The 18417-nt window shown below is 30.4% G+C and overlaps 1 protein-coding gene and 1 long non-coding RNA gene across 2 annotated transcripts in view; one reads left to right on the top strand and one right to left on the bottom strand.

Annotated features, from left to right (window-relative positions):
- Window positions 1–18417, bottom strand: part of LOC126737130 (tumor necrosis factor receptor superfamily member wengen) — a 108918-nt gene that overhangs the window by 66501 nt on the left and 24000 nt on the right. The gene's annotated exons all lie outside the window — the stretch shown is intronic.
- Window positions 16229–17333, top strand: LOC126737135 (uncharacterized). The gene is made up of 2 exons (XR_007660892.1): window positions 16229–16951; window positions 17044–17333. It is a non-coding gene; the product is annotated as an uncharacterized LOC126737135 (long non-coding RNA).

The following is an 18417-nucleotide window of genomic DNA, read 5'->3' as shown; positions in this document are numbered from 1 at the left end:
GTTCCAATTCAAGCAATTTGCGCGGGCTTTAGCTTCTTAGTGTCCTAACCATTTTAGGACACATGTTTATAGGAAAAAAAGTTTTATTTTAACTCCAGCAACACGCTCTTAAAATATTTGCACCAAATTTTGTAACACCCTGTATGTTTTAATATAAAGAGTTGTTCTTCAGGTTCCCATATTAATCTTAAGAAACGTATAATGACGAATCTTGTATAACTCAAGCATTTAAGCCAAGGACGTGGGACTGAGTCAAAAGCTTTTTTTGTAGTCGATCTAGGTTATCGACACATTTCTTCTTTTAACTTTTGCTTGGCTAGTTATAATGTTATCGATAACAAGCAGTTCTTTACATCTTCTACTACTTCTTTACATCCATTCTGTTCTTATCCCAAGATTTGATTCTGTTTTAGGTATACTAAAATTTGGTGCTAAGGATAGATGTTAATATCTTGTAAATATCATGCAAGGCATGTACATTTTGGGATCTTTGTGACTTCCAGTCTTAAAGAAAATTTATATCCTACATGATACAAAAAACTTTGGGATTGTGATTGGGTCATTTATGGCTATCTGAAACATAACTGCTAGTCTGAAGTGCATACTAGCTATTTTTTTCCACCAAAAATTATGGAATGCATCTATACCTGGAGGTGTCTAACTTTTCTGGCGCGATTTACACGGCTTCTGTAGTTATATTAATTTTCATTTCTGGAATACTGTCTGTAAGTTCTAGTTCGTTTTTAATCCAATATGCTTCATCCAAATGCTTCACCTTATTTTTCCAAATATTAACCCAGAAGTCCTGCATATGCTGTCGAACTGGGAACTTTTGGTTCCGACTAAAAACCATGCTTTGGTTCATGTATAGGTAATTTTTTATTTTTGTGTTTCTAGATGATTTGCTAGTTTCTGTCTAAACGCCGGGTTACTTGTTTTTATCTTTGCTTGCTTTGCGTAGTTATATCGCGTGGAAAATATTTAGTAGCGTGTTTATTGAGTATTAATTTTTTTAAGATTATTTTTATTATTATCAAAACGTCAGTAGCACCAACAATCTGATTTTACTACTAAACTATTTAGGAAAAATTAGTTAGAAAAGAATGGTACTCTTTTCGATGAGTTTATTTAAATTTTTAAGAAAGTTTTTATTTTCATTTTAAAATAGTAAACTTGTTAAAAAAATATTTACGCCACTACTGTAAGTTGAAACAAAATGTTAACTCTTTGCCGTAGAAAAGATTTTGTTAATCTAAATGTCGTAATTGTGTCCTAGTAAAACTTCGTAAACATAATTAAATAATTCCAGTGTCCCCAAAAGACCAACACATTAACGAATTTTCCGCAACACTAACTTTAAGTCAGCGAGATCTGCTGGCCTGTCCATTATAGAGGCATTAATGAATTATACATGAACCCATGCCAAAGAGGTTTTTGCATTTTTAGGCTTAAAAGCCAAGGATTAGGTCCGACGTGATGGAAACTTCACAATAAATAATTAATTTGTGGTTTACGCATTCAAATTAATTATTTATTAATTTATTCAGTCATTTCTAGTCCCAGCGGCAAAGATGTAATCGATAAGACATATAGAATGAACGATCTTCAATTTAAAAAATATATTTTATTCAATAAAACTTTTCGTCGTTGTGCGGGAACAAAAAAGTTACCTACATTATTATTTGTCAATGTTGCGAAGTTCTCGAGGAAATCAAATCGGGCACAAGTAGTTCACAATTTCCTGGCAAAATTGGTTTATGATCTGGATCGGAAGTTCGAAGCAAATTGATTACATAAAGTGCTCTTAAGGGAAGTCTCTCGGTTAAGTTTGGTTCGGTGATTTATTTTTACTAGCCCAGTTAAAATTAGCCTAATATATGGGGTGATTGACGTTCCTAAAAGGTATTTGTTAAACAAATACTAATCATATATAATTTAAGACAAATAGTAATTTATTTGCGTTGTGTTTTTAATGATGCCATTAATAACGAATGTTCTCAAGGATACATCGTATAATTACCATTACGTCAAAAAAGAACAATGAAAAACTAAGTGATTATGGGTAAATTGGTGTGCGAGAGGATACAAAAGTTTTGTTGTTTCACACCATGTAATCATCGGGTGAACAAACTATATTATTGTTTTATATTAAAAAAAATGGAATATAATAATTATAAAAATTACATTTAATAAAGGTACCATCGTAATATGCTTAGGAGGAGTTTGAACCAGCTTTTATGAACATGATTCAAGATTTAGAAAAAATTATTTTACCGTTTAATTTGTTGGGCAAAATAGATGAAAATAAGTAGCCTGTCGATGGGTGTGCGGCCATTTTTAGTTTTTTTTTGGAATAAAATTGATGGCTGAAAAAATTAGTTGGACAAAATAGCTGAACACAAGTATCATGTCGATGGCTTCACCATAATATTTAAGCAAGTTTTCTGATTTTGGAAAAAAATTTTAATTTTTTTTTAAGTTTTATAAATACAGGTTTAATTCACCAAAAAAAAACTTTTGCGCATGGGTTGGGTTGGGATTAATAAATTTTGATTTTATATAAGCAAATATATTTAAAAAATGCAATTAAAAATCGAAAAATTTACATTTTAAGAAGTTATATAACAATTTGTGCATTTTTTAATTTTGCGCTATCGCTGTCGCAAGAGCGGTAGGACTGCGAAGGGTAATGCTTCTTGCGTTGCTTGTTGTGAACTACACTACAGTATGTGTTTGCATATTACAGTGGAATAACGTATTTCATATTTTTTTCGCTATATCAAGCTGTACAAAATGGCTTCGAGAAGTTTTGACGCTGACTCATTTTGCTTTATTTGCGGCGAATTTATTAAAGTAAGAGAAAAAGTGTGATTCAACTACGAATTCAAAGATTTGCGAAGCATATCAAGCTTAGTTCCACCTTCCTGTTAAAAATCAAGATAAAAAATGGGCTCCACATGTGTCTCGGTTAAGTTTAAGGTAACTATTACATTCAGATAGACACATCTAGATACATTCTGGACAGTGAGCTTATTTTATCTTTTTTATTGTATTTACTATTTTGTAATAAGACTAATTAGGTTATAATACGTGATGTTTTATTGTAGGTTGGTACGAGGTGAAAAAATAGCCATAAAATTAGCAGAGCCTAGAATTTGGAGGGAACGCAATGATCATCACACATACTTATTTTTGCATTGTGAATTCAATAAAAGGTAAAACTTCAAAGAAAATATATTATCCTGATCTACCATCGACATCCGCTAGAATACGACATACAGAAAAAATCCTGTACCTGCTCCGCTTGTGTTGGAAAATCAACTACTCCCTCAAGTTAGCAACCAATCATTTCATTTATATTTGTAGATTTTAAATTCGTTGAATCAAACTAAAAATAGAATACCTTATTAACTCTAAAGATCTCGATGACTTAATAAATCTACCAAAAGTAATTAAAAACTCAAGAGTTATTAGCATCGCGACGAATATTTCATCAAAGAAAACGTCGTGAAGAACTTTCTTGTTTCTTCATTAAGGAAAATGGACTCTGTTTTTGTCGATTCTCAGTGGAATCTCTGGAGTTCAGGAAAAAACAAAGATTCAATTGTGTTGTTGCATAGAATTCTGCGTGGGGATATTGACTGTTCTGAATTGCTAGAAAAATTACATTTTTGTGTACCACGATTAAATTTTAGGAATACTAAAACCTTTTACTGTACTAAGGAAAATACAAATATTCTACCTCTGCATGTAATGCATAACAACGCTAATATAATCTCACAATCTTTTGCGATTTATTTGTATGCTCTGGTGCTGAAGTTGTAAGAGCGTTTTTGGGATAATCCAAAACTTTGCTGTTTGCATTGTTTATGTTTTTTTTTCTCTCTTTGAGTTTTGGGTACAGAAGTATATAGGTATATTTTTTTACTGTTAATAATTTGTGGTTGCTTATTTTTATATAGGAAGCTTAGGAATATTACTATAAATTATTAAAACAATATTGTAACCTTTAGCTGTGTAAATAGTTTATACTGTTGGGCTGTATTGAAAAAAATTTAAAAAATACGTGAAAGATTTATTTGAAGAAATTGGTATTCCATGTGATACAAATGAATGGCGCTTTTTGATTGACAGCTCACAGAAATTTCCATCTATTTAGCTGTCATATTCCGTGCAACTGTAAGAAAAATATTATAGCGTTAAAAGGATATTGACTGCAATTAAATATATGAAATATAAATGAGAAGTAATTGAAGACTTTAAGATGGTATATTTTCTCACTGCAATGCGAGGTAAATATACTAAATACTCCTCTTATCCTTGCCTGTGGAATAGAAGAAATGATGGCGATCATTAAAAACATTGGCCCATACGTACTGAGTATGAACTGGGAAAATACCATATTAGGTAGTCGAATTGTCGATCCTAAAAATATATTAAATTCAGCTATTGCATATTAAATTGGGTCTTATTAAAAAATTTGCAAAGGCTTTTTACCATGAGTCAGAAGGTTTTAAATATTTGAAGAATTTTGTTCCAAAGCTCTCAGAGGCCAAAATTAAAGATGGAATCCTCCTGAAACAAAAAATTATGAAGAAGTAGTCTATTCTTGCAGTGGAGTTAATAGATCAATGAGTAACTAAACGTATTTCGGTCATCCTCCACTAAATTTATTTAAAAAATATTAATACGACATGTTTCGGACACATAACATGTCCATCATCAGAAATAACAAATTAAGGGGTTCTGTCAATAGATCTTATGAGGCACTAGAACTATAAGATATATTAATAAAACCCCTTAATTTGTTATCCCTGATGATAGACATGTTATATGTCCGACACATGTCGGATTAATATTTTTTAAATAAATTTAGTGGAGGATGATCGAAATACGTTTAGTTACCCATTAAAAAAGTTATGGATTGCGATAGGAGAAAAGAGTCTGGAACAGTTTTAAGTTGGTAGTTCATGGTTTTCTTGGAAACCATAGAGCTGAAAATTATGATGAGCTGATCACTGAAATAATTATGAATTTTTCCATCATCGCAGGTAGAATGTCTCTAAACATGTATATGTTACATTCTCAATTAAATAAATTTCAAGATAATATGGGAACCTATTTGGAAGAACAATGGGAACGCTTCCATCAAGATATAATGGAATTCAAGAAACGTTACTAAGGGCAGTATACTGAAAGTATGACGTGGGACTTCATTTGGGGGTTAATAAGAGAAACTTCTACTAAACATGACAGAAAAATTAGAGCTACTCATTTTTTAACATTTAGACTTTATTTTAAGACTTCTATTAGAAGAATAAATTATAAATTGATAATTGTGTATCTTTTAGTAAGTCATCTCTGTGATTTTTTTTATGATTTATTTTTTATGTATTTTCATTAATTTAAAATTTTCATTGTTTACACATAAAGGGAAATTCAGAAGTATTTTTTGTTCTTATTTTTTATTTTTAGGTCATCTAATATATATCACAATATGATAAAAATTACGTATGCATAACCCGTGTGCAAAAATGCTGTATACTTGTCATAGGTACAGAGTAAAACATTCTAGCAAAAATAGCTAGAAAAGAGTACCATGTTTAATAAGCTTAACGCTATTCTTAGGATTTTATTTTAATTTTGAGAATACTTTTGACGATAGAAAAAGATAGTTTTACCATTCAATTAGTTGGAGACCATGTCGATGAGTTTATCATAATTTTTAAACAAGTTTTTTGATATTAGTAAAAAAATGGTTTGATTTTTTTTTAATTCATTAACATAGGTCCAGTTTTTGCTACAGAAAAATGAGCCTAATAAAAATAGCTACAGAAGAGTTCTGCTGGTTGCTATTCTTAGGATTATTTTGCAATTTGGCGAATACGATTGACGATAACAAAAAAAAATATTTCACCATTAAATTAGTTGAACAAAAGTTACCTACGACTCTAGTACCATATTGATGGGTTTACTTCAATTTTAAAAACAGGTTTTTTTTATTTAAAAAAAAAGTAGTTATATCGAAAAAAATTTTTTTTAAATTCTCGTTAAGTATTAAGTTCAAGTATTAATTTTATTAACACTGGTTCAATAGTTGCTATAAAAAATAAGTTGTGCAAATATAGCTAGAAAAGAGTATTACATCGGTTTATACCAATTTTTTTTAATATTTAAAAAAAGAAAAAATATGGAAAAACCATTGAATTCCTCATACGTTAAGTAAGGAAACTGAACCATGCAAACGAAAAAGTCCAAAAATATCTAAACTTCATCTACTTTTACTCGAAAAATTCATCCGTTTTTTCCAAAGATCATCCACTTTATATTCAAACAAATTCATTTTTTTCATTTCAACAGTAGTTTCTCCTAAAACTTTTATTTACTTATTCATATAAAATTGCACGACCATAAAGTAAATTACCATCCGTAATCGGGTTTTTTTCCCAGAAACCATCACGATTTTGGGGCCAAAGAACCCGAGAATATAACAAAATGACCTTTAAAAATTATTGCTTTTTATTATTATGTTGACATCACGTCACTTGTATGAGATTTCAAGTTTATATAAAGGAAATAAACTAAATTACATACAAGGTTCATCTTGACTTGTAAAAAACTTTAATTAATATAAAGGATTTTTTTTTTAAGGAAAAGTTGAAAAACTTTTACATAAGACACTTTTCCAAGAGATTCTGCAAGCAGCAAAATAAATTGTTTCAAAAACAAAAGGGGCTCGCGTCTATTCGCGGTTTTCTGGATCGTTAGCAATCTCTGGAGCGTTATTAAAGTTTCTTCTTCCGAAAGGCCGCGAAGATAAGACATCTCTTGTGATTTATTATTAAAATACAAGAGACTTATTACTGGCGGGAATTTGTCTTAAGCTTTCGCCAAAAAGAAGCCAAGGAAAAGCCCGAGAAAATTAATTTATTATTTATTAAATTCGTTCATATATAAACGTTGTCAAAAAATAACGAAAAAAAAGTTTTTTAAAATAACTGAAAAGCGAGGTCTCATGATGTCCTGAGTGACATATGGCTTAGATCGGTGACAAGGTATCACACCCATATTATGTTCCAGATGCCAAGAACGTTTGGCTATGAATTGGGCTAGAGTCAATGAAGATTTTGCATGTTATTTTTAAACGCATTTTGTATGTTATCAAATTGAAAATTTTATAAAGAAAATATAAATTTAAATTAACAAAAATTTCAAAAAGTTTAAAGTGGGCAAACTTGATGATAATCTTACTATTTCTATGGTGAAGGAGGGTTAAAAATAGAGTTAAGAAATGACTGATAAGAACACAATTTTTTGGGAGTACCATTGATGATAAGATTAAAATGACTTTAATATTCAATTCTTCTTCTTATAGTTCCTGTATTTGTTTCTGTTGTTAGCTATCAAACAGGCTGTCTTAACTTAGTCTTACGACAGAGAATACGTAAAAACGTAGGAGTCTTATCTTGGTGTGTATTGTTATGTGATGCGTGAACAGATGTCTCATCTTGGTGAATACGGTCCTGGTCTTTTCCAATTCTGCTTCGTATTTGCAAAGAATGACTCCATTGCTCGTTTATAAGAGCTCCTAGATAAGTAATACTGCGTACTCGTTCTATCAGTTTTAAGTTGATTAATTTTATCTTTTTAATATCAATATCAGTTGACTAAATTTTGTTATTCTATTTATGAGATTTTGTTACTTCTATATGCTGTCTGCAAAAACGATCGTATTGTCTGCATAACGAATATTATTCACTCGTTCTCCATTCAGGAATATTCCTAAATCTGTGTATTTTATTGAATAATCATGGGGAGAGAAAATAGTGCCGCCTTACATCCCTCAGTATTTTCATCTCCTCTGTTCTCTCATTTCCGATTCTGACAAGATCCAATTAATTTGAGTACAGGTTGACTATTAGGTTAATGTCTCTTCCATTTTTCGATGTTTTACTTTATCAAAAGCCTTCTGACAGTCAACAAAATATGCAAACATGCTAGAGTTCATGTCTCTGCATAGCTGAAATAAAACTTGCATGCTATAAAGGGGCCTCTCGTGTTCTTAGTGCATCTCTGAAACTAAACAGTGTAAGTGCTATTTGCTCTTCACAGATCCTGCAGATTCTTCCATGTATGATTTTTAGAAATAGTTTCAATATTATGGCTTATCAGAGTTCTTGTTCTAAAGTCTTTACACTTTTTAGCTCCTGATTTTTTATGCAAGGTGATTAACTCCGATGTGAGCCATTCGTGTGAAAGCTTACCAGAACTATGTATCTTATTCAACATCTTTGTTAACCACCTCACGCTCATCTTCATCAAAAAGTTTCAAGAACTCTCTATTTATATTGCCGGGTCCCGGGGATTTTCTTTCCTTCATGGACCTCGTCAATGAGGATATCTGGACCTCTAACATCATCTACTTTGGGAGGTTCGGGTTTCGTGTCATAAAAGAGTTGTTCTTTGTATGTTTCAAGTCAGCAACATAAGTTATAGGTTTTCCTTCGTTGTTAGAGGGTGATACTTTAACCTTTCGGTGTACGTTGAAAATAGCATTTAATTTGTTGTACAAAAATAACTAGAAAAGGGATTAATAAATATTTTTAAGAAAGTTTTTTGGTATTAGGAAAATATGAAAAATAAAGTACAACAGAAAAAATTGAAATTTCTATATAAAAAAATTGAGTGACCTATAATAACAATTTCTTGCTTTCTAAGGTGTAGCTCAAAGTGAGTTGAGACTCATAATAATAAAAATAAAATTATTTTATCATTCAACTAGTCGCACAAAAATAGTTAGAAAAGAGGTGTAGATTAGTAATAGTACAAGAGTATTATATTGATAAGCTTATCTAAGTTTTTAGAAAAGTGTTTTTGATTTTAGGAAAAAGTGAAAAATAACGAAACATATATTAATTTTTATATATGAAAATACACAAATCTAAATTGAACAATTTAGCAAGAGTTTGAGCTTTTGGATTTTTTAGGAATTGGTTGTTTAATCAAAATAATTTTGCCATTTAAATTGTTAGACAAAAATAGCTAGACCATATCAATGAGTTTATCTTAATTTTTAAGAAACTTATAATTTTAAGAAAAAGGAAAAAATTAGGAAAAAAATTGTAATTACTGTATAAAAAAATTAAAAAATAATAATTGAACCTTTGAAACCTTAGCTTTTTGATGTTTTGGGATTACCATTACTTGTACAGTCAAAATAGAAATAATAATATTAACAATAATAAATATGTTTAGAAGTTCCATAATGCTGATTTAAACTTATACACAAACTAAACTTAAAGCTGAAGAGTGAAAGAGAAAGAAAAAAACGGTAACGAACCGTTCTAATATTCAGGTACACTTATATAGATAATGTACTAAGAACTATAAAACTTTTTTTAGAACATATTCTTTAAAATCTTTTAATTTATGGGGAAAAATCAAAGATTTCACATTTATTATTCAAATTAGCCACATTGTATGAAAGGGCGTTTTTAGAAATTTCCTTATTATGCTTTAGAACATCAATAAGATATTAAAGTCTATATTCGCAGTGTGTACGGTGGCTCTCAATGTTATTTTGTTAAAGAGTTTTTTTACAATTTTATAATAGAACGAAATGCAATGAAAAATTCTCTGCTTTGCCATATCTAACCATTTGATATCTTTTAATTTAAGAATTATACAATTGCACATGCGTATCCCAAATATAAATCTTAAGCAGGAATGTCTGAGTACACCATTTTGTTATGCTATTAAGACAAGGACCGTATAATATATATAATCACAAAAATTAAAATGAGATAAAATTAAAAATTTAGATAATGATTATTTGGTCTCTTGATTTAAATAATGGCGATGTAAATATGGCATTTTAAAATTGAATATGCTATTTTTAATTTTGTGCCAATATGTTTACTAAACTGTAATTTAAATTCTATTATTAACCCTAATCTTCTTGCATTATCCTTAAACAATACATGCTCATTGTTTATTTTAATGTTTAAATACGAACTTATATTTGTACGATCAGTATCACTAGCAAAGAGAATTACGACAGATTTTTTTTATTAGGATGTAACGTTATATTTTGTGACATTTCCTACAACTCACTAAGATCGTTATTGATTCTTAAGTTGTCGTCTTGAGTTTTAGTTATGTCAAAAATATAAATTAATTGTGTATCATTAGCATACATATAATAAGGACAATACTGAAGACATAAACATTATATATATATATATATATATCGAATACCAAAGAGGACCCAAAATATTACACCAGCAAGAAGGGTAACTTTATTTGAGAAAGAGTCTTCACTACGAACTCTTTAAATCTAGTTTTAAATATAATTTTGTAAATTCGACATATTTTAACATATCAATATCCTGTAATTTAGATTATCGAATGCCTTGGAATACTCTAACAATATAAGGTCAAAAGCTCTATTCATGTCATAAGATCGAGTCAGTAACTTCAGTCAAAGCCGTTTCGCAGCTACGCCTTTCTAAGACATAATTTTTTCTGGTAAAATATTGCTTTGGTGTATGAAAATGTTAATATGAATTTCCAATATCTTCTTCATGACTTTAAATAAAATTGAATTAAAGGACGTTGAATTTTTTACTGGCTACATTTAGGTAATGGAATTACTTCAGCTTGTTTCCATAAGTCTGAAAGACACCGGAATTGAGGCAGAAATTTTTAAATGTATTATAGGATAAAAATTAAATGAAATAAATCTTAAGTAGGTTCATCTAATATGCATACAGAAAAAAATTATGTGTTCCAATTTACATAAATTAATTAAAAGAAAATATATTAAAAATCAGTACATTTTTCTTAAATTTATAAAAAGATATATACATATATGAACTATATTCGAAAAATAACATTTATTACTTTAAATCACTAATTACAATAAACTTAATCTTCTATTCCACCAAGCTAATTGGTGGAATAGGCAAGAAAAGTATAAATTATAATATATGTCTATAACTCATTTTTAAATCTATCAAGTGATGTTAAAAATTTTTTGATTTCACGAGGAAGCCTCAAATAGATATTCTCAAAAGTCCCTAAAATAACAGCAAATTCATGGTACTGTTCAAATTTGTTCTTGAAAAATATGGATTGTCATTATTTCTTGTAGGGTAATCATGGACATTTCTATTAAAATTTACAATTTGCTCTGAAACTTTTGAACTCTATTTGTAGTTTAAGTTTAATAAATATAAAATTGCACACACAATTCAAAATCTCAAAGAAACTGTGATATGAAAGTACAAAAGTACAATCTTTTTTTGAATATAATCACAATAATCCTGGAATGAATGCAAGTTATCAAGCTGCCATCCTAAATGTTTCATACATGTTACAAACTCAATATTCTAATTGCCGATCACTAATTGAGGATTTCCGACAACACCACCATTTAGTTATATCCATTCATTTGTAAATATAACTAGGTGTCTGACAGTACCTTATGCATTTTATCAATTGCTTTACTGATGAAAATATCACTACATGATAGAAAGGTATCATCAACAAAAAGCGTTATTAACTCACAGTGCTCAAAGAGATTAATATTGTTCATGTACAATATAAACAACAAGAAATTCAATACACTTCCCTGTGGTATTCCCATGTCATTGTTTAATTCACTGCATAGTTCTCCATTAAATCTTACTTTTTGTCTTCTATTGCTAAGACATTTCTCAAACCACTAGCGCACATTGCCAACGATACCAAAGTTTCTCCATTTCAGTACAAAAATCGCTCTGTCTATAGCCTCAAATGCTCTCTTTAAGATTACAAACACACCTATCATAAACTCATTGCTATCAAGATCATTTTTCAATTTTATAAAGAGATAGCTTAAGTTTGCCTCGGGATGTACTAGTTTTGAGAGATATATTTAGTAACTTCAAAATATTATGATTAATGACCTCAAATAAATCCATGCCTATTATCCAGTGTATTTTTTTTCGAGCATCACGCATATCTAATAATTTAAAAATAGAAATCTCAAAATTTAAGTTATTCTTAAATATTGGTCCATTCTTGTATACCTTGTATGCCTTCCATAATTACCGATATCTGTACAATTACTGATTTTTTTTCCAATTGTTTACACCAAAATAAACAAAGATAAGATCATAATAACCACCCATGCCCATCATACCATTCAATGTTTTCCAAATTTCTCTTAGGTTCCCCTGAATATATCCAAGTTCTAATAGTAATATCTTTCATTTTTTCACCTTAGAAGATTAACCACACCGTTCCTGTAAGAGTTGAAACTTTGCCACCTAAATTGTTTTTCAGAGTCACTTTCAGAGCACTTTTCAAAGCTTTATATGCCTTGTTTCGATCTTTAATTTTGTCAAAAATGTCATTATCAAACCAACGCAAATTAGATTTATACTTACAAATCTGAATAGGAACAATATAATCAATAATTCTATTACAATTTATTACCAAAATAATATTTACATCATTCGTATTTAAATTCCATAATAATAGTTAGATTTGATTATACAATGTTCATGTTTTTCTCACTAGTATTTATATACTTTTTAATCCCACTATCCCTACATGATCCAGCATAAAGATTACCACAAATCACCGAGTGATCTGTAATTTTTGGAGTGTCATGCACCCTGACCATCAAGTCATTTCGATTTATAAGAACATAATCACCCAAGGACGCACTAATATTTGTAGCTCGGGTCGGCTCAGTCACTAACTGATTTATACCATATGACATTATTAATTGTTGTAACCTATTACTATAAAAATTATTACTCAAAAGATTTATATTAATTGGCATGCATCTGCTATACTTCAAAAATTTACTATTACAAATCTCTTCAAAAGCATCAAGAAAATTTGCATCGGAACCCGATGGGGAATACATGCACCCCACAACTCAAGAGACAGATTCCAAATAAACCCTAACAAATGTACACAAAAAACTCTCCTCAAGTCGAAATCTTCTAAGTATTGTTAATATAAATTAAAAAACCATCAGTGTGTCTTTTGTCAATATATGAGTAGTTATCAATAAATACCTTACAATATTGAACATCTGTGGCAGTTCCTTTTTTTGTACTAAGGAGGATAATTTTTGGATTATATAAACAAATGGTCTGTCTTATTTGATCTATATTTTTTAATACATTCTAAGCACTTAGATAAATAATATCTGGATTAAAAAGTATAAAAGGTGCTAGTGAGAGTTTTTTTGTTTTTTTTTTAATAATAATTTTGGTATTTTGTCCACCATCAATGAGCTTCTGCAACTTCTTTTTAACACCCCTATAATACTTTCCTTGCATATCAATTTAATCGCCATTAATCCTCATACCCGAAATGCGATAATTGACGGTTTTTATTATACCTATTAATAGCATCAGTTTCTGTTTCCAAAAATTACTCTAATTGGCCGAATCTTACTTGCTGAATAGGTACCTAGTCTAAAAAATCTTTATGTCAAAATTGTCCAGTGCTCCAGCGCTATGATAAATTAACAATAGACAGAATATAACAATATTAAATTTAAATTTTATTTGTCTGTACCAATTGCATTCGATTTAATTGGTTATCGGTTACAGAGTTAAACAAAAATATCTTTGCATTTAGCATATATTTAGAAATGATAAAAATGCATCTTGATTAAGGCTTATATTTCTGAAACGTATAAAAGAAAAATGCTGATTTAATTCATTTAAAAATAAAATGCGAGAAGAAATGTGTATAACCTATATATATTTTCAATCAACTAATAGTAAAGCGCTTTCTGCTAATAAATAGCCATCATCAGTGCTACAGATCAAATTTAACAGAAAACCCTCTTTCTAAAGGAATCAAATATAAAATATCAGAAAACACACTATTTCAAAAAACACCATTTAAAATTAGAAAACTTACATAACTTAAGTTCAAACATAAGAAACAACTATCAGTTAAAAGACTAATTATACGGTGACAGAACGGTTAATAAAATATGTGATTTAGTTAGATCTACGTGTACACAGTCACTCTTGTAAGTTTCATTCATTTGTATCAGAAAGAGTTTCTGGAATGTTTATTTTTATTTATGTTAATTTTTTTACTATATTTATATTTTTTTTAAATTCGTGAAATGGTATTCTGAAAATAGGATTTAGAGAAGCTCTTTCTTCGGCTCTTAACGCTGAACTTGTAAGATTACGTAGTTCCTTGTAGTATATCCAATGATAAGGACCTGTTGTTATCCGAAACCTGTTAAGCGTTCTGTTATACGTAGTTTCATCATAAGGCAAACGTTGTCAGTGATCCAAGGCCTTTATGGTTTCGATTTACTTTTAACAGATAAAATAGCGGCATGCTTATTAAAGAGCAAGAGAATTATATTTAAGGTGAAGAAGTCTACCTTATCATTAACATTATCCGAGTCATAAAAAGCCCAGGAAATAGAAGCCTAAGTTTAAAACTATCTGAAGGTATATCATTTTTATCATTATTCTGAATATTAAAAAATATTAAGTTGTGATCAGAAATATAATAATTTTACTATTTAATTTGTTTATGGAAAAAATTAGTCAAGTAAGTTCATCAACCATTTGCATCTTATTTTATACAAAATCAGGCTTGTTAAAAAAGTTTTTTTATTATAGGAATATCGTGAATTATTTCATTTATATATTTTTTTTCGAAATTCAAAATTGGAAAATCTGTAATAATATATTTTTGCTTTCCATGGTTTACCCAGAAGGAATACTTATTTAAAACATTTAATTGATTTGACCATGCAATTAATTATAATTTATTAGACAATAATATCTAAAAAGCGTCGTATCGATGGGCTTATAAACATTTTTAGGAGTGTTTTTTTTGAGAAAAATTGTGTACTTAGTAAAACATCTAAAAAACCTTTATCAAAATATTAACAAAACTAGAAAACAGAACCAAACTCCTATAGCAGTTATACAGTTGGACACGTAAAACGGAATGAGGAATTTAATAATGTAAAAACGTGCTCTACGAAGTCCAATAGTCCACCTTTAAAACGTATTCCTTTAGGAATCTTTCATTTTCCGGAAACATATCCGCTCGCTCCGTTTTATCCGACTGGGGTGGCGCAATCCTGACATTTGTATCCTATTCACCTCACCACCCTCTGTAATAACAGATGCATTTCTTTATAGGAATAATATTTCAGACAGTCGGGTTATTTTTGAAGCATATCCCGACCTTGTTTCTTGGATTTGCAAGAAAATTATTTTTTATTTATACAGGGTGTTTGGTTTACCGATGTATATAAGAAAGGGGGTAATAGGTGAGATCATTTTGAACATATTTAATCTTATATAGTGTTATACCAAGTGTTACGGTTTTCAAGATATCATCGTTTTTTCGAATTTGGTGATGAATCCATAAAAGTTATATTAAAACTTTTGTTAATTATTTTTTCATTGTAAATTCGAATGTGTGTTTCAGTGATATAAAACACGTACTGAATTTTACATATGATAAAGAAATGTGACTTAGTTAAATGTATAAAACGAATTTGCGAAGTATCTAACTTCGAGTTTATACGCGAATTTAACTCAAAGTGTGTATATAAGATATTGGGTCAAATATTTTTAAAAACTTCCTTTATCTTTAAATAAAAATAAAATATAAAAAAAAATTGGAGGGACACAAAGTCAATGGTCTCAAATTATGTTTATTGTCCTCAAAACACATTCCTTCCATCCCGGAAAGTGTAAAAATAGCTTTACCGGTAAGTCATATCTCAACATTGTAATTTGTGTCTATGCATTGTTATTTTTATACTAGGGTTGTTTTCTATTTTCTTTTAGATCTGATGATGCCTTAGGGCGAAACACGTGTAATCGTTTTTTATAAAATAAACATAATTTGAGACCATTGACTTTGTGTCCTCCAATCTCTGTTTTTTTTTATTATTAAGAGGTCTCTTTGAGATAAATGAACTACTTTTTCGAATTCCTTTATCTTTGTTTTTTTAAATATTATATCACATTCTAACAGAAAATGCTTATTCTCTTTTACTGAGACCAGTTGAAAGAAGTGGTTCAGTCTTTAAAATTTTTTTTTGGTGATGATGTTGCTACTTAGCAGGTTTGTTTTGCCCGTTGCCCCGCGACGGATAAACTTACCTCTTAGAATTTGACTTGTTAATAACTGTTGTCAACTTCAGTAGTCCATACCACTTATTTTTCCATACCGCTCCTTTTTCAAATGCTGAATATGCTGATATAATATTTCTATACGATAAAGCGGACGGCAACACAGCAGATGCTCGGAGATTTTATACTGAAAGATTTCCTCAAAGAAAAGTACCTCATGTGACCGTCTTCGCTAATATCTACCGTAGAATAAGCGAAACTGGTAATTTAAGTCATGCAGAGCCTAAAGCGAACAACCAACAACATCCAGCTGAAGTGAATGTGCAAGTTTTAAATGAAATTGAAAGAGATTCCACCATTAGCACCAGGAAAATAGCGCAACAACTGCATATACCTCCATGAAAAGTGGGAACAGTTCTGCATTCTAAGAAAATGCACCCATTCCACTATAACTTCGTGCAAGGGCTCGAGGAAGGTGACCCTGTTCGAATAATCACCTTCTGTCGAATCATTTTAAATGCCGATATAGTAGATAACACATTTTTACGGAAAATTTTGTGGACGGATGAATCTAATTTTTCTTGCGAAGGGATTACTAATTTTCACAACTTACATTATTGGACAGACGAAAATCCTCATATGAAGAAACAAATTTCATTCCAACGAAAATTTTATGTAAATGTGTGCGCAGGCATAATAGGCAAAGTTTTAATCGGTCCGTATTTTTTGCCAGACAATTTAAATGGTGAAAATTATCTAGAATTTTTGAGAAATAACTTACCTGATATTTTGGATGAAGTGCCTTTGGAATTCAGGTAAGAGATCAAATCATAAACCAAACCGATAAATGTCCCGCTCATTATCGGATTACTGTAAAAGATTTTCTTAACAATCATTTTCATAATAGGATAGGCCAAAATGGACCGATATTGTGGCCAGCTAGATCTGCCGATTTGACCCCCCTCGACTACTATGTTTGAGGAAGATTGAATGAACTGGTGTACAAGGAAGAAATTCTAAGTCGGGAATACCTTATCAAAAAAATTAATGCAGCAGTGGAAATAATGAAGGCGGAGCTGAGGCTAGGCGGATCCGCTACAGAGATGCGAGAAGATGTCGGCGTTGTATTAGAAACGGTGGTTCTGATTTTGAGCATGAGAGTAATTAATTCTTGTAAATACACGTAAATAATTTTTGTTTGTGCATTTTGTTAATTCGTCATATGTATTTTTTGTTAAGAGAACATTCCCGTTAAAAAGTTTCGATTTAAATCGTAGTAACGTTGGGTGTGCCACAGGGCTCGAACCCGGGTCCGCTCCTGTTTAGTTTTTTTATAAATGATCTTGATTGAGTCACTCACTTGTCATAGGCTGGCTTTTGCCGATGATTTGAAGCTATATTTAAATGTATATGGTTTGGAAAATTGTGTTTTTCTTCAGAACTACCTAAATACATTGGAGGTATGGTGCGCTGTTAACAAGTTAGGGTTGAATGCGGCTAAATGTACTGTGGTCAGATCAAAACACCCTTAAATTTTAATTACTGTATTAATGATACTATTTTGAGTAGATTAGAGCAACTTACTGATCTTGGTATCACCTTTGACTCTGAATTTATATTCGTTCCACACTTCAACAACATAGTCAAGTCAGCCCTGAGAAGGCTTGAGTTCATAATCAGAAGTTCTCAGAGTTTTACTTTGGAATCTACATTAAGACTGCTTTTCTGTTGCTTTGTAAGATCAAAACTGGAGTTTGGCTGCATTATATGGAACCTGCTCTATCAGAACCATGTTGGTCTCCTTGAATCTGTTCAGCATAGATTTGCCAAGTTTTTGGCCTTCAGGCAGGATGGCATATATCCAGTTAGAGGGTTTGATCATCGGCAACTATTGGAACGCTTTAATCTACATCTAGTACATCTCAGAAAAATGATCTTCTCTGTAAAATTCCTGCATGGGTTACTGAATGTATTAATTGATAGTCCTGTACTTCTTTCTGGTGTACGTTTCATGGTGCCTAGGCTTAATGCTAGACATCCCCTAACATTCTTTCTGCGAAGGCCTCATACTAACATCCTGTTGAAACCGCCGGTATACATATTTAATCGGATCTGTCACATGTGTAATATAAATTTCTCTCCGGTTCATATGATTGTCGATATCTTGGTGGATCATTACTCTTGGGATTAAGACCCATGTGTTTAGGTTTTAGTTAGTAGGTATATTGCAGTTAATTTAATTTTGTTGAATATGTGAATGGCTTGTTAAACTTTTATGATT

Source organism: Anthonomus grandis, chromosome 6, assembly GCF_022605725.1.
Source record: "Anthonomus grandis grandis chromosome 6, icAntGran1.3, whole genome shotgun sequence".
NCBI classification, from domain to species: Eukaryota; Metazoa; Arthropoda; class Insecta; order Coleoptera; family Curculionidae; genus Anthonomus; species Anthonomus grandis.
The sequence above is the reverse complement of the archived record's forward strand: the minus strand, read 5'-3'. Positions and strand labels throughout refer to the sequence as shown.